Source organism: Nyctereutes procyonoides, unplaced genomic scaffold (genome assembly GCF_905146905.1).
Source record: "Nyctereutes procyonoides isolate TBG_1078 unplaced genomic scaffold, NYPRO_anot_genome, whole genome shotgun sequence".
In the NCBI taxonomy this organism is placed as follows: Eukaryota; Metazoa; Chordata; class Mammalia; order Carnivora; family Canidae; genus Nyctereutes; species Nyctereutes procyonoides.
Genome location: NW_026575049.1, coordinates 46,552,832 through 46,576,053, shown reverse-complemented (window position 1 = coordinate 46,576,053; position 23,222 = coordinate 46,552,832). Strand labels below are relative to the sequence as shown.

The 23,222-nt window shown below is 49.4% G+C and overlaps 1 pseudogene; it reads left to right on the top strand.

Moving 5' to 3' along the window:
• The first annotated feature begins 1,693 nt into the window (after window positions 1–1,693).
• Window positions 1,694–3,412, top strand: LOC129512178 (mitochondrial import inner membrane translocase subunit TIM14-like; annotated as a pseudogene).
• Window positions 3,413–23,222: the final 19,810 nt, after the last annotated feature.

Genomic DNA, 23,222 nt, shown 5'->3' with positions numbered 1-23,222 from the left:
TTAGCGGATACCACCAAACTGCTTCCTAAAGTGGGTGTACAATTTTGCATCCCCACCAACAAAGCAGGAGCGTCCCAGTTGGTCTCCAGTTGATCAGCACTTGGTGTTGCCTGTTTCACTTGAGCCATCCCAGTGAGTGTGAGGTGATAGCTCAAGCTCATTGTTGTTTTCAACAGGTGATTTTAATTACTGATCTCCAATGACCACACTTGGGATAAACTCTTGTCTAGTGCAAGTCTTGCACTTGTCTGTAAGTTCCAGTGTGGTAAATGACCTCCCCAAAGCCCATAGCCAGAGACCAGATGATTACCCAGGACTCCTAACTACCAAACAAGGGCTCTCTCCTTGATATGATGCTGCCTTCTTGGCTTATACCTGGTGGGCCTGGGTACATGTGGGCTGTGTGTGGCTGTGTGTGTGTGTGTGTGTGTGTGTGTGTGAGGGGGGGGGAGAGCGGATCTTGCTTTGCCCAGGACCATTCAGAATGGATCTGGAAGGACATTTCTTTTCCTTTTTTTTTTTTTTTTTGAGGTTTACTTATTTTTTTAGTAATCTCTATACCCAATGTGGGGATTGAACTCACAATCCTGAGATAAAGAGTCTTATGCTCCTCTGAACCCCCGGGTGCCCCTGGAAGGGCATTTCAGAAGAGTCTCTGTCTGCTACCCAAGCAGTAACATCCATGGGACTCCGGAGTCAATAGATTGGGCTTGGCTAGGTAGGTGTGGACACATGCACACATAGTGACAAAGGTAGGAACTGGTTTCTGGCTATCCTTGACACTTACTTCCAGGGCACAGACCAATCCCAAGAGTCCCTTTGCTTCAGCCACCCATAGAGAGTCTTAGATGTTTTCTGATCAAGCACAGATGAGGTGTTGGGTGATGGGACTGAGGAGGCAGGAGTCTTGGGCCTCCAAAATCACCTTTGCCTGTAAGCGTTTTCCTATGTGTGGTATTTATTTATTTATTTATTTATTTATTTACTTACTTACTTACTTATTTATTTATATTTTTTTGATTTTTTTTCTAGGTGTGGTTTTTAAGACCGTCTGGAACCTGGCCTTATAGCCTTGTATCTGGCTGCCTCCATTTTATATACTATACTCCAGCGATCTTAGATGCCTATCCATCCACCATTGTCCCTCCATCTTATCAATACATACCAGGGTGATTGTATTCTCCAAAGGTGGCTGCACCAAAATATATATCCCATCCCATGTGTTCTTTTTTTTAATTAGATTTTATTTATTTATTCATGAGACACACACACAGAGAGAGAGAGAGAGAGAGAGGCAGAGACACAGGCAGAGGGAGAAGCAGGCTCCATGCAGGGAGCCCGATGTGGGACTGGATCTTGGGACTTCAGGATCACGCCCTGGGTGTGAAGGCAGATGCTTAACCACTGAGTAGAGGGGTCTGAGCTAACCCAGGCGTTGCCCACGTCCTCTCCTTGCAATGTGATTGACTTTCCTCCCTCTGAGCAGAGGGGTCTGATTCCTCTCATTGAACCTGGGCCAGGAGGTTGTGACTGCTCTGGCCAATAGAGTTTAGCAAAAGAAATAATTTAAGACAAGTCATATAACTTCCACCTGGCTCTCTCTCTTTCTTGGGTTGCTCATCCTGGAAACCGAGCCACCATGCTGTAAGAAGCCCAAACCAGCCCACCTGGAGAGACCAATGGGGAAAACCGCATGGAGAGGTACTGGGGACCCAACCTCCAGTCAGCATCAGCCACCAGATTTGTGAGTGAATGAGCCTTCAGTGATTCCAAAGCCCAGCCGTGGATGCTTCCAGAGGAGGCCCCAGACAACACGGGGCAGAGACAAGCTCTTCCTGCTGTGCCCTGTTCGGATTCCTGACCGGGAGAATCTGCAAACATATTAAATGGCTGTTTGATGTGCAGCCACAATAACTGGAATGCTTGCAGTACTGGTATTCCTTGTACCCGCTCAATCTAATTTCATAATCCCCTTGCCCTGCTCCCAGTTCTCAATTGACCTCTTTGGTTTCAGGGGCAGCTTGGATGTCAGGAGCACCCCCAGCCTCCCTCTGAGCTGCGCTGGGATTTCCTCCTTGGCACCCCAAGTATCTGCTCATCTTTGCCTTCTCCACACTGTCCTATGACTTCATGTCTGGTGTTTGCATCCCCCATAAAAGGCTCCCTGAGAGCTAGAACAGCATATGTTTTCTCTCTGGACTTGTAAGGGCCTGGCACCTAAGTGTTTGCTGAGAGATGGCATGTCCCTAAAACAGAGGGAGCAGAGCCTGAATTAAGGAAGTCACTATTCTGCTTCTCACTCCCTGCCCTCATTTCTTTAGGGCCGGGCCTTAAGCAAGAGAGACAAAAAGGACAAGAGACAGTCCTTTCCGTCCAGAGGATTTCAGTTTATTTATTTATTGATTGATTGATTGATTGATTTCGGTTTAATTAGGAAGATAGTAATAGAAAGACTAGAACAGACCAGTGTATGATTAAATGAGATTCACAGTCCCCAGAATGGGGAGAGGCCTGCATATGGAATGGGGTGGTCAGGGCAGGCATCCTGGAGGGGGCAAGGACTTGGCTGTAAGAGCAGAGCTCTGAAACAAGTCTTCCTTTGATAGAACTCCCAGCCTGCTTTCCCCCACCTCCGCTCACCGGGGCCCTAGCTAAAGTGGGATGTGTGTGTGTGTGTGTGTGTGTGTGTGTGTACATGTGGGCACACATGTATGGTTATGGAGGGGCATCGACACGTCTCTCTCCTGGGATAGTGTCTCGAGGACAAGCCTGGTCTTAACCATCTCCTCAGTTTGCTCCTCTTTCCTCCCCCTCACCAGAGGAATGGGATAAGGCAAATGGGGTGGACGCACAGGCAACCAGATGTATACCCGACGCTACAGGTGGACCTTAAAAGTGTAGTGCTGACTGAGAAAGTGAGAAGCATAATAAAATCTACGGCACCACGTCATTTATGTGAACTAAAAACACACAGTGCCTGCTGGTGGCGGCCGTAGAGCTGTGGACTTGGTGGCTGTGGCCGCTGGGCTGGGCTCGGCCGAGGCTGGGGAGCTGAGCTGGAGCCACAGCCAGTGCGGCGAGAGAGGCTGGGCTGACCACCGCAGCAGCAGGATTTGCAGGCTGTTGTGTTTTGCAAGCCATGGGGCATGTGGAGCCTCGAGAAAACATGTTTCTCAACATCTGCCAAAATCTACCTTCAGTGGTGGCTATTCCAGAGGTGGGTTTGAACCCTACATCACAAGACGGGAAGCAGCATTAGTACTGAGCACAAGCCCTGCTGGCAATAAAGGAAAAATGAGATGCTCCTTGACAAATGATGCTTTTAAATCACCCAGACAAGGGAGGATCTCTTTAGATCTCAGCCCAGATCAATAAAGCTGATGATTTACTAGAAGGTCAAGCTAAAAAATGAAGTAAATGTATGATGAATTCTGAGTTCTTGTTAGTTTATGTATATGTATATAAAGTGCCTCAAAGCTAAAAACAAAAACAAAAACCCTAAACTAAAAATACATGTACATAGAACGACAATGTACATTTTAGAGAGACACATATAAACATATTAATGTGGTTGCCTTTAGGAGTGGGGGACACTGGGGTAGTGAAGGAGCATCAGAGGGATAAAATAAAACAAGAGACGGCCTTTGTGCAGAAGGAACAAGGATGAGAGTGTGCCATTGAGAGAATGATTGGCTCAACTAGTGCACCTGAGGTCCAGCTAGAATGAAAAGTCAAAGCCAAAATCACTCTAGGAAATGATACTTCCAACTTTAGGATGGCACTCACATCTTCGTGGGCAGGATGGAGCAGGACTATGGGCAGGGATTTAGCTGTAGCTGAAATGTTTTATTTCTTTAGAAAAAAATAAAGAAATCTGAAGCAAAATGGCAATCTGTTAACATCTGTTGAACTGGGGCACTTGGGTGGCTTGGTGGTTGAGCATCTGCCTTTGGCTCGAGTCATGATCCCGGGGTCCAGGACTCCAGGAATCGAGCCCCGCATCGGGCTCCCTGTAAGTAGCCTGCATCTCCCTCTGCCTATGTCTCTGCCTCTCTCTGTGTGTCTTTCATAAATAAAAATCTGTCGAACCTGGGGAATGGCCATGTGGGTTTCTGTTCAATTATAATTGTTTTTTTTTTAAGTAAGCTTAACACACAAGGTGGGGCTTAAACTCATGACCTCAAGATCAAGATTCATGTGCTCTATCCACTGAGCCAGCCAGTGCCACTCCGTTTTACTATTTATGCCATTGCCTGCTATATACAGAGTGAACAGCCACAGGAAACTTTTTTCTGAATGGTTGAATTGATCAGCTATTGACCTTCTTGGGGATGGCAGATACTAGGTGGTCATTGTACAGAACTGCTACAAGTGACCCCTCCAAGGGGAGGGGTTAGGGCCTGGGCTCTGGGAACCCCCTTATATAGTGAGGAGCTCAGCAATTCAATCTATGGTATAGACTATACTGGATGACTCTTCCCATCCCTGGCCACAGCTGATGGGTATGGAGGGAATATTTGAATCAAGCTGATTCAATCAGATTCTCTCTGTCAAGATTCTGGGATTTTGAACCAAGAGGCTGAGACTGGTAGATGTGGAAATGGGGCTGCTTTCATGGAAGTGTTCTAAGGAGGGAGTTCATGGATTCTAGAACCTCTTAGGTCCTTGGAACTGTCCTGCCTCTGGCCTGTCCTGAGGCTGAGGTGTTCAATCCTTCTTGAAATTTAATAAATTTATTATTGTTTGCCAGGGTTGATTTCTATTACTTGTCCTGTGGAGTAGGTTAATATAATATCTTATTATATCTTCCAGCTGTCCCCTAGTGCTGCTTTTAATACATATGGTACCTTTATTCAGTTAGAAAAAGGTGCCCCTCTGGACAAATTAGAAAAAGCTGTTTTTTCCTCCAGGCAGATACAGTCCCTCACCAGGATGAAATGTTTGGCCAGTGGAATGTAGGGCTGGGTTTCAAGGGCCACCATTTGTATCCTGGCTGATTTGTCCTCTGCACCAAGGTGTCATTCAGACTATGAAGTATTTACATCAGATAAGATTTATTAGAAATGTTGGTGTATCATACAAGACCTATTTAGGACTTTAATGCTTGTGACCACAAATATATAATTTTTAATCTTTGTGTGTTGAAATCTGTAGAAAGTCAAACCTTGGGGTGTCTGGGTGGCTCAGTTGGTTAAGCATCTGCCTTCATCTGCCCCCATGATCCTGGGGTCCTAGGACGGAGCCCGAATTGGGCTCCCTGCTGAGCAGGGTGCCTGCTATCTCTCCCTCTCCCCCTCCCTGCTTCTTGTGCTCTTTCGCACTATCTCTCTCTCTCAAATAAATAAATAAATAAAATAAGTTAAAAAAAAAAAAAAAAAAGAAAGTCGGGCTTTAAGGGAAATTTAGGAAAATACCGTGGCCTGGTAAAGTCAACAGAAGCATCATCCCTGGTGAGTAATCCTCAGGCTTTCCACCAAACAGCCTGGCAGACATTCTTAAAATGTCAAGCAACACTTCTTCTCCTGTGGGAACACACCTAGCAAGATCAAGGGCACAAGAGCAAGTGAGGTGTCTTGAGCTGTGGCAAGAGTGACATGGAAATCACACCAAAGCATTGGTGGCCATGGGGAAGCAAGCGATTTGAGGAAGGAGAAAATGCTTTGAGAAGAGGCTGCTCTAGCTCTGATTCATTCATTCATTTTATATCCAGCAGCCCCTGCATCTACTATGAGTCCCACTACCTCTCAGAGCAAGTCGAGTATAAAAAAGCAAATCAAGAGCTTTCCCAGGACAGAAGGCACCCCCCCCCCACCTGGAGCCTGTACCATTGGTGCCATGTCTACAAGTATAGCAGGCAGTGTAGACTAGCAGTTAAGGATATGAGTCTGGAATCAAAATGCCTGGGTTCAAACCTCAACTCTGTCACTTTCCAGCTGTGTGACTTTAGATATGTTACTCAACCTCTTGATGTTGGTTTCAAAACATGTCCACAATCCTTTGATTCTCTTCCCATCACTCCAGTCACTGGAGTCTCTGTCCCTGGCCCTTGAACCTGGGTAGAGATTTGAGAGTGCCTAGGCAAAGAGACTGCAGCAGAAGTGACATGTGTAATTGTCAGGGCTGGAGTAGATAAGACCACATAGCTTCTAATGGCTCCTTTTGGGACACTCATGCTGGGAGCCTTCAGTGGCCATAAAAGAAATCTAGCCACCCGAGATTGCTTGTAGAGAGATTTCATTCACATCCTAGAGGATGCTCTAGGAGCCCCAGAAGTGCTTGAAAACTCATGGAGAGGTCTTGAGTGAGAATGGCCTGGCTTATTTCCAGTCAACTTCCCAGTTCATGAGCAAAATAAAAGTTTTGTTGTTAGTTTGAGGCCATTGTTTTGAGGTGATTTGTTACCATGCAAAAGACAGTTAATCCAGGCTTTTCATTCCCTGGAAATGGATAGCTGCCATAAGAGAACCTAAATCTGTGGCTTTAGATGGGGAGGTGGGCAGAAGTTGGAAGGGTTTTGAAGATATTGGAAGGGGAAGCCTGATGGCCCCCGAAGAGGCTGCAGGTGAGGAAGATATTTTTTGTTTTTGTCAATGGTTATAGAAGGATAATTCTTTTTTTTTTTTTTTTTTTTTTGCATTCTGACAGATGACAAAGTTGGAAATGAGCAACAAAAGAAACAAAGTACAAGAAATAGGAAGATGTTGGAAGCTGGAGCCAAGATGAATTAAAGAGGAAAAATTAGGGGCACCAGGGTGGCTCAGTCAGTTGAGAATCGAACTCTTGATTTTGGCTCAGGTCGTGATCTCTGAGTCATGAGATCAGGTCCCACACTGGGCTCATTCACTGAGTGTGGAGTCTGCTTAAAATTCTCTGTCTCCCTCTCCCTCTGCTCCTCCCCCCACTTGTGCTCACACATATATGCTCTTTCTCTCTTAAAAAAAATTTTTTTTTAAAAAAAGGAAAGTTTAATTTTCAAGCAAAATTGTATAGAAAATGTTTAAAAGCCAGGGATTTTCTGGGTTTGAAAGTAAATATAGTTTCTCATTCTCAAGCCTCCCTAAAGGCGAAAGATTCCCAAAGTCTGAAAGAGTCTCAAGACAAAGATAAAATCCAAGGTGGACCTATGAGACCTTTTGCTAAAACCTCAGAAAGATCAAATGCTTCATAAATCTTTCAGATGGAGAAAGGTCCCCTGAGTATTTCAAGAGCATGCCTCACAGATTCTGTTTATTAAATAACTGGGCTTCTAAGAATCTTGAGGGGATTGTACCTCAACAGCTTCACCAAAGGCTCAAGGTCGAGAAGAGCTGATTTTTTTTTTAAGATTTTATTTATTTATTCATGAGAGATACAGAGAGAGAAAGAGAGAGGCAGAGACACAGGCAGAGGGAGAAGCAGGCCCCATGCGGGGAGCCCGACGTGGGACTCGATCCTAGGACTCCAGGATCATGCCCTGGGCCAAGGCAGGCGCCAAACCGGAGAGCCACCCAGGGATCCCAAGAAGAGCTGATCTTAATGAGGGTTGTAGCACAGCTTTTGGTTAATGGAGTGAAGCTCAGTAGGGTCCATAGGAAACCTACAAAGTATTAAATAGAATTGTATTATCAGAAGCACCATCAGTTGATCCTGAAAGGTACTGAGTAGAACAAAATGAAAAAAGCTCCATAATATTTTTGGACTTTGGGCCCCCAAGAAGGAAGCAAGCTGAGAAAGCTACTCAGTTGTAAACATCAGCAGGTGTTTATAGTGAAGAAGGGTGATTCAGAAAGTGGAACTGAGAGCCCAGAAGACAGAGCCAAGAGCCATTGGGAAACATTCCCAGAACCCTAACCAAGAAATGGGCAATATGTACCTGTCTGGATTTCACAATGACTATAGTCCAGTGACTGCTGTGAGCCTCCCTCAAGACGTTTGAATGGACATGTTTATAGTGATTATCCTGAGCCCTGTCCCCTCATTGTGTGTTGGTTGTGTGTGTGTGGAACAGATAGCTTTTCTCTTAGTTCACAAGTCTTTATTTTTTGAATTTTTTAAAAAAGATTTTATCTATTTATTTGTGAGAGACACACACACACAGAGAGAGAGAGAGAGAGAGAGGCAGAGACATAGGCAGAGGGAGAAGCAGTTTCCATACGGGGGGCCTGACATGGGACTCGATCCTGGGTCTTCAGGATGAGGCCCTGGGCCGAAGGTGGCACTAAACCGCTGAGCCACCGGGCTGCCCCAGTTCACAAGTCTTTAAATAAGAAAGAATAGTGCTCAAGCAACTGTATCTGAGAAACTGCATTGGAAGAGCCTCCTCCATAACTGGTTTAGTTGATGGGATCCCAGCCCTCTCCCTTAAACCTGATGCCATAATAGATGGGACTTTTGAGGATTGTTGGAAGGGAGTGAGTGTATTTTGCATGTGAGAAAAATGAAGATAATTTATGTCCGGAGGATATAGTGTGCTGGTTTTAAACATGGATCAGATTTGTTGACATATTTCCTATCAAGATATAGAATGGATGTCTTCCCTTCCGTGCTTGGGTAAGCCTTTGTAACAGCCTTAACGAACAGAGTATCGTAGAAATAACGTTACATGACTTCCAAGGCTGGGTTAGAAAAGGTGACACAGCTTCTCTCTTGTTGTCTCTCAGGACATATGCCTTAAGATCCCTGAGTTCTTGGAGGAAGGAGTCTGGCTACTATGAAGCTGCCATTTTGCAAAATTCATGTGGAGAGGCCATATAGAGATAGAGATGCCTGAGGAACCCCAACTCTTCTGGCCTCACTTGTTTGAGTCCTCCTAGATCAGGTGCCAGATATGTGAGTGACAAAGACTTTACCTCAGTCACAGCCTGACTACAGCTTCAGGAGACCCCAAGCTTGGGGTCAAGTATGTAGTAAACTCTATCATCTATCTATCTATCTATCTATCTATCTATCTATCTATCTATCATCTATCTATCTATCTATCTATCATCTATCTATCTCTATCTATCATCTATCATTTATTTAAAGATTTTATTTTTTAAAGTAATCTCAACTTGACGCTCAAATCCACAACCCTGAGATCAAGAGTTGCATGCTCCACTGACTGAAGCAGCCAGGCACTGTTTTAAAAAGATTTTATTTATTTATTTGAGAGACAGAGAGACAGAGAGACAGAGAGAGTCAGAGAGAGCATGAGCTGGGGCAAAGGGAGAGGGAGAAGCAGACTCCCTGCTGAGCAGGAAGCCCAATGTGGGGCTCGATCCCAGGACCCCAAGACCATGACCTGAGCCGAAGGCAGCCACCCAGGTGCCCCTTGTAAACTTTTTGAATGTTACTTATCCTTCACGGAGCTTCTCAGTGACATTTAGTTTAAGTATACTCTATTCAAGAAGGAACTGTGTGCTTGACAGAGAATATTTGTTGAATACATGATAAAGGAAAAAGAACTTTTTTGGTAGTAGCCCGTCTTCAACGATGGCACCGAGAAAGCACGCCTCCTGCCACTGTTCCCTTGCAGACTGCCCTCCTGCATTGAATCTGGTCTGGGACTGTAACTCAACCGACAGAATATGGCCAAAGTGAGGCTGTGCCAGTGCAGGCCTGAGCTTTCCTAAGGCTTATGGACTTCCACTTTTGCACTTTGGGGAGCCCTGAGCTGTCATGTGAGAAGCAAGATATCCTGCTGGAGAAATCCACATGCAGAGAAGACTGGAAAGGCCACCCAGAGAAGGAGAGACTCTGAGAGCACATGGAGAGAGAGGGAATGCCAGCAGCCCTCCAGCCCCGCTCAGTCTTCCGAGGTCCTTGCCCTGGTGCCTGCCAAGAGAATCTGCCATCTTGACTCAGCCAGCCCAGGCAAGCTCCCTGATGACTGCAGTCCCATCTGCGTCTGTCTATGACAGCATGAGAGACCCCCAGTGAAATCAGTAGAAGATCCAGTCAACTTATATACAGTCATGAGAGATAATCTGTGTTTATTGTGCATTTTAAGCCACTATGTGAGGGTGGTTTGTTATATAGCGATAGATAACCAAAAAGTACCCGCTCAGGGTAGTATCTGGCATATAGTAGCTACTCAATAAATATTGACTGGCTAAATAAATGAACCTCTTCATTCTTTTCCTCCTCTTGGGCCTGGTGCTCTGAGTGCCCTCCCACCGCTGTTTACCCCTCTGTGTTACCTATATCCTCATGCACTAGGAGGACTGAAGTAAAATGGGGCTCCCGTTTGGGCAACGGAGTGCACAGAAGCTTGAAACCAGTTTCCTTTGTGAGGACGTTCCAGGCCATGGGTTTCTAAGGCAATGCTTTCCCACTTCTTGGTGTAATAGGAGCAGGTCTCCTTACTTTTGTAAAGAGAAAAGAGAGGAGGGAGTGGCCTCTGGGTTTGGGTTCCAGCTTCTCTGTGTCCTGACTGTGGAAATGAACTGCTGATTTAACTAACTTTCTTACCAGCAAAATGGACTCAAGACCAAGGCCTCAGTGCAAAAAGTCAACATGCCATCTAGTCATTCAGGGCCTGGAGCATGGTAGGTGCCATGGGGCTGCTAACGTGTCCACCCCCTGGGGATCTCACAGATGCGACACTGTGAGCAAGGGCACATACTCTTTGTGATTTCATTTAAATGAAATCCAAATATGAGCAAATCTTGCTGGTGGGAGAAATTTCTGAGTGACTACCTTTGAGGGGGACGGATATTGAGGGAATCTGCTGGAGTATTCCAAAAGCTCTGTGTTTTGATTCAGGCGGTATATACATACATAGAAGATTCACCGAGCTGCACCGCTAAGATTAACATGCTTTGCTGTACGTGTGTTACATCTCAACAAAGAAGTTGAAAAAATGTTAGTGTCACCTCCCTTCCTGCAGGAGCAATCTTTAGGAACTCCCTAACTCCCAGGACTTTTACTCCCCTTGGGACCATCTGTCCTTCCCTCCTCACCCCGATTCCATCCTGACAGCCTCCTTGGATAACACAGTAGGTGGTGGGCACTGCCATGCTTGGCCTGGGGCTGATTCCAGGATGGAACTGCGCTGGTGACTGCTAACCTTCAGCTCTGGAGAGAACAGAGTGGCTGGGCTGTGGGGTCCTAGGTGCCCTCGGGGGCTGCTGAGTGGGAAGGGGGTCCTTCCATCCTCTGCAAAGAATCTGGGACTTTGGGTTTTCAGAAAAAGTGAGCAAGAGGAGCACATCCTTGGCACGATGGGTCTGGTTCCTGGAAGGAGAGGGGGAGGGGGTCGGTGCCGAGGGCATCTGAGCTGGGCCGAAATAGAGAGCTTGTTCTGCTCACAAGCCTGCTATTTGAGGGCCTGGAGCCATGACGTGCCTCTCAGTTTCCATTCTCTGCACCGCAGCTGCTGGTTACGTGGTTCATTCAAAATGCTTTGCAGGAAGCAGCAGGCTCCACATTCCAGGGCTTTTAGTCATTTTTTCTCTCAGAGCTCTGGGGCTGGGATTAGAACGTTCTTCAAACCACACTGTCCTCGGCTGGAATCCCAAGAGGAAGTGGGTGGGTCCCTGGGGGATGAGAACACAGGCCCAAATTCAGGGGCAGGATGAAAAAAGATTAAAGCCAGCACAAGTAAACTCCTAGAGAGATCACCGAGACGAGGCCCGGGTTTGGCGAGGGCTAGAAGCCTGTGGGTGGTGGTGACTCTTGACCAGGGCAAGGGGGACGCAGAGTTTCTGGTGCGTGCATGTGAAATAGAACAGAATTGGCAGTGGCATTTCGTTCTGAGGGTCCCACATGCTCGGCCCCTCGCTTTGATCACCGCCCTTGGGCTGAGGGAGAGTAGGACTTGGGGCCTCATTTGCTGCAGCGGGGAGTGTTTGGGTTTGGGGCAGGGAAAGCTGCACTTAGCAAGTGAACCCTACAGATACTTGAACCCAGAGAAACTGCAATAAATGTTTGCTGAGCATCTGCTATGCCTCTGGTGTTGGGCTGGGCATTGAAAATGCAAAGGCTATAACACAGACTCCCTCCTGCCTTTGTAATAGGGCCTGGGAAATAGAGCTTGGAAGGTATCCACTGGGATGAGGGAGAGAGAGCAGATTTAGGAGCTGTGGAGTGGTAGGCAGCAGATTCTGGTGGGCAGAGAGGAGACAAGTGTAGATGCCACCATAGATCGTGCGGATGGAAGAGAGGGGCAGCAATGAGAAGGGAAAGGCCGAGCCCAGGCACAGGGTGGATGAAGGGAGAGAAGGGAGGAGGTGATGGACACCAGCCAAGTCCCAGGGATCCTGAAGCAGGAATCCCTCCTCAGATCTGGAAAAGCCCCAGAGGCTGGCCTAAGAGGAGGAGGGGGAAGGGCCACCCGATCCAGTGCCACCTTTCCTCTGAGCCCCGGGGGGCAGAAGAAAGGAAACCCTGACCTAAGAGTCTCATCCAGCACTTAGACAAAAATGCCAACATGCTTTTTGCTCCCTGTGGCAGGGAGAAATACAAATATGACCCCTATCCCAGGTTTCCACCCTAATTCCTGAACATGATGAAATATCAAGCACCGGATTCTATAACAGTATATGGCAAAGGGATTTAAAGACCTAATTAAGGTTCTGAATCACTTGACTTGGGGTTAATCAGAAGGGAGATTATCCCCCCCCCCCCCCCCCCCGTGCCTAATCTAATCACACAAGCCTTTTAGAAACAGAGTTTTCTCTGGCTGGTGGCAGGAGAGGAGGTCATGGACTTTGGGCATAAGAGTTCTATGTACACTGATGACTTGAAGATGCAGGGGGCCATGTGGAAGAGAAGGGACGAGGAGAGAAGCTTCTAGGAGCTGAGAGGAGCTCAGGAGACAAGCAGCAAGGAGACAGCACCTCTATCCCACTTAGCAGGAGTAGAGTTCTACTAGAACCTGAATGAGTTCAGGAGCAGATGCTTTCCCAAGGCTTCTAGATGCAGGCCTTGATTTTGTGAGACCCTGAGCAGAGAATCCAGTGGAGCCCACCGTGACTTCCAATCTTCAGAACCGTGAGAAAATAAACAGATGCTGTTTTAAGCTGCTGTGTGATTTGCTATGAAGCAATAGAGAATGCATACACCACCCCCCCCCTTTCTCGTTTCATCCAAGAAAGTCTGGGAGGAGGGTACGATGACTCCCCTTTTGCAGACGGGGCTGGCTGGGTGAGCCGCTCTGTTTGCACGTGTCCAGACCAGAGCTCAGTCCTGAGCCCGACGGAACCCCGGCCACTCGGCCTTGGCCAGTGGTGTCTTGTCTTCTCACTTAGGGCAGAGGAGGAGAGCTGCGTCTTCCACTTCCCTTTATGAGAATCACCCAGCAGCGCCTTCTACCATGTGGCCCACAGGCTGCAGAGCTGTCCTGGCCCTGCGTTCCCTGCAGAAGAGCGGAGCTCTGGGCAGAGAGAAGAGAAAGGCAGTGACCTCTCCCTCCCCCTGCATCTCAGATGACAAGTCTGGGCTCTGTCAAGGCAGGAGACAGGGGCCAGGAGGCAAGGAGCAATACAGCTTGGCTGTGTCCTTCCCCACCCCCAGAAGAAGCATTCTCTGACTGCTTGGTCGTGGGGATTTTTAAATTTTATACTTCCTCTCCTAATCATTTGCTGGACACATCATCGGGTACCCCCAGGAGCCCAGAAATATTTGTGAGGAGGGATGTTATGTTTCTGCTTTATTAATTAAAAAGCCCTAATGAAGTCTTTCTCATTTCCACAGGAGGCCTTTTCTAAAAATCTCTGATTCTTCCCAGATGGTGTCCAGCTCTTTCCCCACAGCCCCTGGCAGCGTGGGGCTTCGAAAGTGGGGGGTTTTGTGTCTTGTAGACTCAGGATCTTAGTTCTGACACATCCCCCCTGAGGGGAGGGTGGGGGGCAGGCAGCCTCCTCGGCCTCGGCTTCTTCAGATAGACAGTTTATGAGATGCAGTGGGGCCCCCAAAATGCAGTGCCGGGTAGGCAAGAAAAGAGGAGTCACCACCGCTTTCCTTATCGGCCTGTCTTACCGCAACACAACAGCTCCCTTGGAAATATTTTTTGAAAGCTAGAAAATACTTTTTATTCTGAGGACAGGCAGGCCTGGTCAGCCAGCAGCAAAAATCTTCCGTCAGCAAAGTCTGCCTGTGTGCTCCACCTTCTCAAAGCCACTTCCTCGATCTGCATCCCGTTTCCTTCTTTCAGGCTTGGCCTGGCCGGATCCCAGGGCCCTGAGGGTGGACACCCTGGGAAGCCTTTGAAAAACTCTCACAGTTCAGCATTCTGGAGGGAGGGCAATCCTTCGTCTTGGGGGACCAATCTAAACTGTGGAATCCCAGGCCCGGGGCAGCCAGGCAGCCAGGGGACATTTTGGGGTGGGGTGGAAGTGTTGCCAGGTCCCTCCAGATGTCTGTCTGCTGGGCACTGTGAGAAGTGGCAGTGCAAGGCTTCCTCCGGCTTGGTTCCTCTCCATTGCATGTTTGGAGTTTGGAGATTTGATCAAAATCCTCTTAGATGTAGGTTTTGCTGTCAAGGAATCTCTGGGGGGAAAATCTGCTCAACTGAAACTTTTCAAAGTTTCCATAGCGAGGGCGGAGCAGGTCCTGAGAACAGAGCATGGGGTTGTCATGTGTTTGGGGGTGGGGGTGGGGGTGAGAGATAAGAGGAGCTTCAGGGTCTGCAGGGAGGAAGATAAAGGGATGGAGGAGGAATGGGGTGACTACGTTTGTGCTTTCCTGCCCAGGACGCGCCAGGTGGGCCTGGGTGAAGTGGGGCCCACTGCCCCGGCTGGGATGCCAAGGCTGGGGCCAGGCACTGCCCTCAGCTGCCTCCACCATCCCCACAATGCTCTCCCCCTCCCCCCCCACCCTCCACCCCCACATCCCTCCCTGAGCCAAGCATAAAACAGACAGCCTCTCTCCGCCTCTTGGTTCCCACCCCCATCCTGACGGAGTCTGGTTTTCATCACCCATTAATCACTGAAGCTTCTCACAGCCTGTGTCTGTCTGTCCACACTCACCAGTGCCCTGGGCCCCGGGGGGATGGATAGACAGACAGGCAGATGGTCTCTGACTCGGGGAAATTGAGGGTCACATCTCTGTACCCCTGGCCTGGGAGAGGCACGCTTCCTGAGCTTGTTAGGTCATCCCCACCCCCAGCCCGGCCTGAAGCTGCCAGCCTGGCCCACCTCACCCTGGCAGCAGGCGACAGGGGCCATTAGCTGTCCTGTTCACCAGGAAGGAAATGGGTTGGAGGGCTGAGGAATTCTAATTAAGCTTCCCCAGCTGGCAGGCCGGCTGGCGGATGAGAGCTGGCACCTCCAACCCCGCTAGAGTTGGTGCCAGCCCTGTTCGGCCTGGCCCGCTGGATGCCCACCTGCCGCTGTGGGAACCCTGGCTTTGGGTTGCCTTGCAAACCCCCTGAAGATTCGCAGATGCTGACCCAGCCTGGCTCTCTCTGGCCCTGTCCTCATCCTTTCCTTCTCCTTCAGCCTCCTGGCCAAGACACAACTGAAGAAGGTGGCCCCCTGGGGTTGCATTGTCATGTGGGCCCCTGTCCATGCAGACTGTCATTGCACGCCACTCCTACTCGAGAGACGCGGGTTCTGCCCCGACCCACTGTGTGGCTTGGGTAACTCACAACCTCTCTGGGCCTCAGCTCCCTTAATTGTGAGAATCATAGTCATAGTGCCTGCCAGAGAAGGTGCCCATCAGCATTGGGAAGCCCCTAGATGCCCCAGTTGCCCTGGCCTGCCAACTCATTTGGGGTATGGGCTGAGGATGCTGGGCAGCCCAGCGTAGGGCTGGGAGTAGCAGTGGCGAGTGGCAGGCAGCCAGGGGCTCCCCGGTGGTGGTCACGGCAGAGAGCGGGGACACAGTCTAAAAATCTGGAAATGACACCAAGTTAGTCTTTCCTTCCTGGCCCAGCCCTCTGTGCTCCCTCAGAGCTTTGTCCACAGATCCCAGGGATCCCCAGCTCTGGCTACACTTCCAGCTCTTTCCCAGGACAGGCCTCTGCCATTATACACCCCCCCACCGGCCAGGCTCCCCTGGTGGGTGGTTGCAGCCCACTAGCTGGTTTCCACTGGTGCTGGAGACTCGCACAGGGGTGTGCTCCCGGTGTTGTCACACAAGATCTGCAGCAGACACGGCGTCCCTTGGCTGGTAAAGCCCACCAGGACCAGATTCTGAAGTCATGGGACTCCTTCCCACAAATCCAACATGCACATCTGCGTATCATTGCACAATGATTTGCATTCATTTGCATCTAAGTCCACAGTCACCCCACCCCATGCTGTTTCTTTTTCCACCTCTAGTTTGACTAAATATTTAACCAGCAACTCTAAGGTTGTAGTGTCTACATCCTCAACCCAATTCCATCCATTTTGAGTGTGTTTTGAGGACCTGGTGTCTGCACAGGCCTGTATCTGAGCTGTCAGGGGATAGAAGTTGGGAAAAATCGAGTCCTTGCTATTGGGGTGTTCACAGACTAGCTGGGGAGACAAAATTCACGGTGGGATCCGGGAAGTGTTCAAGTGTGTGGTTGATGCAAGTGGTGGGGGTGCTGGAAGCAGGGCTGTGAACTCAGAGTGCCTGGAGGAGCACAGGCAGTGAACTCTGGGGTCCCTGGCACAGGGCTTCATACCTGCTGGCCACTGTGTTGAAGAGGGGTCCCCGACATTGGGAGGGCTGAGTTTTCTTACAGAGCCCTGGGTCCTGTGGCTATCTTGGGAGCAGGCCCTACAAGTGGTTGCCTTGAATTGTGCCATGACTTGCTCTTGGCCTGGACAGATGAGACCAAGTGTGGGGCCAGAGCCAAAGACAGCCTTCAGAGAGGTAGCTGATGTGAGAGCTCTGGGCGGGCAGGAGCAACGGCCCCACCCAGTCTGATCCCCGTCCAGAGGACAAGGGTGAGGGCACTGAAGTACAGAGGGGTGAAGTAACACGCTCTATAGAGTCCTCCCAGGACGAGGAGGAGCTGGGACATAAACTGGGTGGCCAGATTCCTTAGGCCTATGCCCTTGATCACCACCCTCTTCAGCCTCTTGTGAAGGGATGAGCTGGACTGGTCTCTGGGGAGGAGTTAACAGTCAGGGGTTCATAGGGCCAAGCTCTGGAGTCTGACTGCCTGGGTTCAAGTCCTGGCTCCCCCCATTTCCAGCTGTGTGACTTCAGGGAAGCCACTTGATTTCTCACCAGAAGTTTTCTCATCTGTGGACTGAGCCTAGTAACACCACCCACCCCCTGAGCACCTGACTTACTTTGCACAGCACCAGGGAGCTCTGCAATAAGCATGTACTACACGTCTGCAATTGGGTGGGGACTGAGGGAGAATGGGGATGGCCCCCTGTGGGCTACGTGAAGAGACCAGCCTGCCTGGAGCAGGTGCTTCCCCAGGAAAGGAGGGGATGAGGCTGGGCCTGGGGGAAGGGAGCCCCCGTGCTTGGAGCCTTTGGTCTCTGGTGTCCTCCAACATTCTGGAAAGTCGGATGTGGTGCATGTGTCCAGAGCTGTCCAAGACTTGGCAGGCTGTCTTTACTGAACCTACTAGGTGACTCATATGGATGCTGGGCCTCCAGGGGTGGGAGGGAGGGTGACTTGCCTTTTGATTCCCAGGTTTTGAAAATGCCACCAGCTGCCTGCCCATGGTCAGCCCTCAAGACCCAAAGTGTGAAGAGATTTCGAGTTGCCTGCTATGACACTTGAAAACAGTGCCTTAAGGTTAAGTCTTGCCCTCTCTGGGTTCCTTAAAAAAAAATGCCCATGAAGAATAAGGACTTAGTCTCTCCATATCATTGTGAAAAGATAATCAGCTGCCCATTGCCAGGGCAGGAAGACTAAGGTATCCATAAGGAGGGGCAGGGGACACTGAACAGGAGCAAGAGAGCAGAACAAGGAGGGGCTGGGGTGTAGGAAACCAGAGGACCCTCTTACAAGGTAACACAATATGCAGAGGCAGACACACACTGAGATGTACATCCTTGCTAACTCACAGACCCACGGACTGTCAAGAGGCTTGGGTGGTGGGCCAGCATGCAGTTTTCTGAAATGCTTTATACAGAGAGATTGTGTCTAGGAATTTAGTTTCTGATAAAACAAGGCAGCAAGAGTTAGCTCTTTCCTTAGACCTTTTATGTAAGCACATCCGGGGAGTTCATCCATGCTATTAACTGGGGCTAAAAGACAGGCATGCTTCCTAGTTTCTTCCTTGCCCCAAGGCTATGGGAAGGAGAGAAACCTGGGCAAGATGGATGATCCAAGATTGGCCTCCACCTTGGGCCCAGGCCAAATGCATTGGCATTTAGCCCTTTCAGAGACCCATGGCAAGGTAACCTGACCTTGTCTGGCACATATTGGGTCAGATGGAAAGTTGGGTCCCTACCCTCTCCTTGATGGCAACCTGTCCTTAGTCAAGTCCCTCAGCTTCTCCAGGGATAATGCTCTAGGCCTTCTCTTTTCCACTGTTGGCTCCACACTATTCCTGTTCTCTGACCTTCCTCCTGCAAATCCTGTGAGCTCCCTTCAGAACTCCTCCTTCTAGTGTGGGTTAGACTCTTTTGGATTTGGTCACTCCCTTAGTATAACTGATGTACAACAGAGTCAACAGAGCTTAAGGAGACAGCTGGATGAATTGCCGCATGTTGAAACCACCAGATTGGGGCAGCCCACGTGGCTCAGCGGTTTAGAGCTGCCTTCAGCCCAGGGCCTGATCCTGGAGACCCGGGATCGAGTCCCACGTCAGGCTCCCTGCATGGAGCCTGCTTCTCTCTCTGCCTCTCTCTCTCTGTCTCTCATGAATAAATAAATAAAATCTTAAAAAAAGAAGAAAGAAGAAAGAAAGAAAGAAAGAAAGAAAGAAGAAAGAAAGAAAGAAGAAAGAAAGAAAGAAAGAAAAGAAAGAAAGAAAGAAAGAAAGAAAGAACCAGAACAAGATATTTCAGCTCCTCGGAAGGTCTCTCGTGCCCCTCCTCAGTAAACGCCACCCCTAGAGGTGACCAGTAGTCTACTTTCTATCACTATAGATTCAACTAGCCTCTTCTTAACCTTCTACAAATTGTACCATGTAGTCTTTTCACATCTTATTTTACTCAATGCCTAGGAGATTTGTCTATGCTGCTGTGTGAGGCAGAACTTCTTTGTTGTGTTTGATCACCGTGTACATGTTCCATCAAATGAGTACACTACAGTCTGTTTACCCATTGTCCTATTGTGGATATTTGGGTCCTCCAGTTTGGGGTACTGTGAATTAAGCACTCACATGCATATGTATTTGTAGACAAGTGCCCTTGATCATCCCAGGTAGCTAGGCAGGAGAGGGCTTGCGGGGTGGCTTGGAGTTTTGAGAGATTATGGTCCTTCCTTCCCAGTTGCTAGACCTCAGGACACAGCAGTGTTAGTGAAATAAATTGTCCCTCCTCCCAGTGCCCTCCTGCCTCCCCAGTGCAGTTTCCTGGGAAGGTCTTATACACCCCCAGGTGTGAGGAACTGGATGAGCCATCCTGGAAGGCTCTGACCCTTGAAGAGTCACATGAAGAGGCCTACAATGCTACAGAGGGCATTGTGGGCTGCCCTTTGGGGGCTGAGGAGGGTGGGATCTAGGGTAGTTAGGCAGGAAGGATGCAATTGCCTTACCTAAGATGCCAGCAGAAATCAAGCTCCCTGGTTAGCCAGCTGCCCAAAGTCACACGGGCAGCATGTGGCCAGGAGGATTGTCGGACCCAGGAGGGCCTCACTCCAGCCCAGAGGTCCTTCGACCACAGCAGGCCACCTTCTCTAAGGGGGAGGCATTTAGTGACATTTAAGGGTCAGGATCATGGTGCTGCTGGGTGCCCCATCCAAAGATCAGAGTCAAGCAACTCTTTCTTGAGCTTTCCACCCCTGACTGCCTACCTGCCCTGCTCCTGGTCCAGTCTCCTCCCAGGGAGACATTCACAGGCCTTGCATAGCCTGCATCATAGCCACTGGCTGAAGGAAAGACAGAAGGAGCCTGGGGGCTGGCATTGCCCAAGACCCTGTACCAGGACCTGTGGTTGAGCCATCTGTGGGTGAGTGGGGGCAGCCCCCAGAGAACATTCCTGGAAAACCGTTTGCCTGGCATAACTACCTCAGGCTTTCTTGGCCAGAACATCATATTAGGACTGAGGTTAGCAAGGCTGGTGGGGTGGGTTTGTGCATCTGCTGAGGCCTTAGAAGAAGGGCTGTCTTGGCCTCCTGGGAACTGACAATGACCATCTTCACTGGCAGGTTCCAGATGATGTGTTCTCAACCAGTACCAGGTGTGGTTCACGGTGTGAAGACTCTGGGCTGTAGAATTAGGTATTCCCTGACTTTGCAGTTCTCCAGGAAGAAGAGAGCCTGGGCACACGTGCATGTCTGTATGTGTGTGTATCCATCTACTGCTTAGCCATTCATTTTGCCAATAGTTACTGGTTGCTTATTATGTGCCATTAGGGACTCTGCAGTGAGTAAGAGAGACAAGATCCCTATCCTCAAAGGAACATATGTCTCCAAGTGATTCTGTGTACAACCTGAAGGTATGTACCTGCTGGAACATGAGACTGCTTCTGTGTGTGTATGTGTGTGTCTTGGGGGGAGGGTTCCTGACTATCTGAGTCTCTGTGTGTGCATCTGTGCCCAAACATATGTGTCTGAGCATGTGTCTATGAAGGGGAGAGAATTACTCATCCGCTCAGAAGATTGTTCAAGAAAGACTTCTCCCAGAGCAGTTACATTTTCATAAATAAAAACAATCAGATAATGAGTTCATTTCCGATCTCAAGTTTGATGCCAACATTCCAGTGAAACAAGACCCGCTGGCAGGCTGCTGCTCTCTGTGTGGCTTGGATTAGCTGGGGAAAGTACAGGGGTGAGACCTGCCACTTGCAGGCTGCAGGGGAGGGGAGGAGTGGGGTGACCTACAACCAAAAGAGCAGCTGCATGTGTCTTGGGCTGAGAAGCTGCTCACCATTGCATGGGCATCAGGAGACCCCCGACAGCCTGCACAGGCCTGAACTCCTCCACTTGCTCCTTTGGGAGTAGGATGGGCAGGGTCGGTGCAGCTTTTTAAGTGTAGACAGCCTCAGAAGGTGTGGCCCCCCCGAGCCCCCACAAATTACTGAAGTCACCCAGGCCAGAGCTCACAGATGCCTGCTAGGAAAGCACACAGCAGAGCACAGAAAGGTTGTGATTGGAGTCTAGAGGGGAGACGGAGAGGGGTCACACCCAGACCACAGCCCCTGCTTCTGCCTGGATTCACAAGCAGGGAGGTGAATCTACACCTCAGCCTGGCTCCCACTGCCTTGCACAATGCCTTCCCCCATCCAGCAGCTCCAATCCCCTTGTTCACCTCCTCCTGAGATCCTGGCAGGCAGAAGCTTCCCTACTCTGCCCTCTCTGGCCTTCGTGTAGGCTGGTCCCTCTCCTTGGAATGCTCTTTCTCCAACCTGACATGTCCGGATTTATGCATCCTTTAAGATCCAAATGTACGCCTCCCTGAAGTCTTCCCTAATTCTGCTGGCTGGAAGCACTTCTTTCCCCTCAGCAATTACCACCTTTCAACTGCCTCCTATTTTTTCTCCTTGGGTCCAAGTTCCAGGAGAGCAGGCTTCGTGCTGCTACAAGTCCCAGCCAGCCTGAAGGTGGGCCATGTCTGGAGGCTGGCCGGAAAGGTGAACTGAGCTGGATTCAGGTGCACGCTCTCTCGGGGGAACCTGTGAAAGGCTGTGGCCCAAGAAGTGCCCCGTCCTGAATTGGAGAACCAATGCCACTAAGAATACCTTGGCAGTTGGACAGGGGTGGAGAGAAAGGCATCTGGGGGGCCGGAGCAGGAAAAGGAAGGGGCTTTTCCTACAAGGCATGACTTGGACCCCAAATCAAGACATCTGTGAGACATCAGGGAATTGTGCTGGGGTGGGGAAACTCCTGAGAATCGATTCAGAGGCAGAGACTGATTGTTGGCAAATAAGAAAAAAATTGAGAGGCCATCTGTCCGTTTGTCTGTCCGTCCATCCATTTATCCATCTACCCACCCACCCATCCACTATTCATTCACCCATTCACACATTCAACAAGCACCCCTGAGCACCTTTATACACATTCCGTAACATACGTTTTTCATCTACTCCTCAGAGCAGCTGGTGGAGGAAGGCATCCTTATCTCAGAGGGGGAATCTGAGCCTCAGAGAAGTTGAACTCAATGTTCAGGGTCACACAGCCGCTAAGGGCCTGAGCAGGATTTACACTCAGGTCAGGCTGCCCCTCTAGAGCCTGAGCGTTTCCCACGCCAGTGAGGAACAAATGGCTTATTTCTCAGTCTCTCCACAGCTTCAGGCTGAGCTGGATTGTGACCCTCCAGCAGTATGATGAAGCCTTGTGCTTTGTCTGGAAGTTCAGCCTGGGCCCTACCCCGACAGTCCCCTCCCCCCAATTTTGCTATAAACCAGCTGTCTTTATCTTTTAAAATATTCACTGACAAGGCCATTTGTAGGGGCAGGGGTCCTAACCCGGAGGGGCAAAGCTCTGCTAGTGGAATTTCTAGTGTAGTGGGAAGTTTTGCTGGGGAGGGGTCATCCTACTTGGCAAGAGGCAGGGCAGTCCTGGCAAGAGCCCATGTTGGGCTGAAGAGGGAGGGAGGGATGCAAGTGTTCTAAAAAAGTCACCTAAGAGGTTGTTGAAAATACATCTTCTGGTCTCCATCCCCATAGAGTCTGTTTGAGCAATCTGGGGTGTGCTCAGAAATGTGAATTTTTAAATAGGCCCTACAGGTTTTTGATGTGAGTGGTCAGTGAGCTAATAAGAAATCCCTCCGTGTGTTTTAGGGGACAAAGAAATCTCGCAACAAGCCTTTCCTTCATACACCTGAAGATCACACCACTGTCTGTCTTAGATTCATCACACAGCTGATTGACACCAAACTAAACAACTAAAATTCTTCATTTTTTTTTTTGCATGAGCCTAGGCAAGTGGTTTCTTGGACCCCAAAAGCAGATCCTGACCTTCAACTCTCTTCACACTCACCCTTTAAATGTGTCCTTTCCATGTAGCCCGAAAAAAACGTTTTCAATTTTATTATTGAATATATTTCCTGTTCCACTCAACTTGGATGGTCTGCAAATTTGAGAATTCTCTTGCCTACATCTAGATCCCCGACAAACATGCTGAAGGGCCTGGCACAGGTTGGATAGGAAACTCTCTATGCTGCCAGGGGAGTCCTCAGGCCTGTCCCCTGAGGACTCTCCTGTCCTTGGACACGGACCCCTCCTTCCTGCAGTTCTCTATCACCAAGGAGGCAGCCACTGAGGCTGCACAGAGGGGGT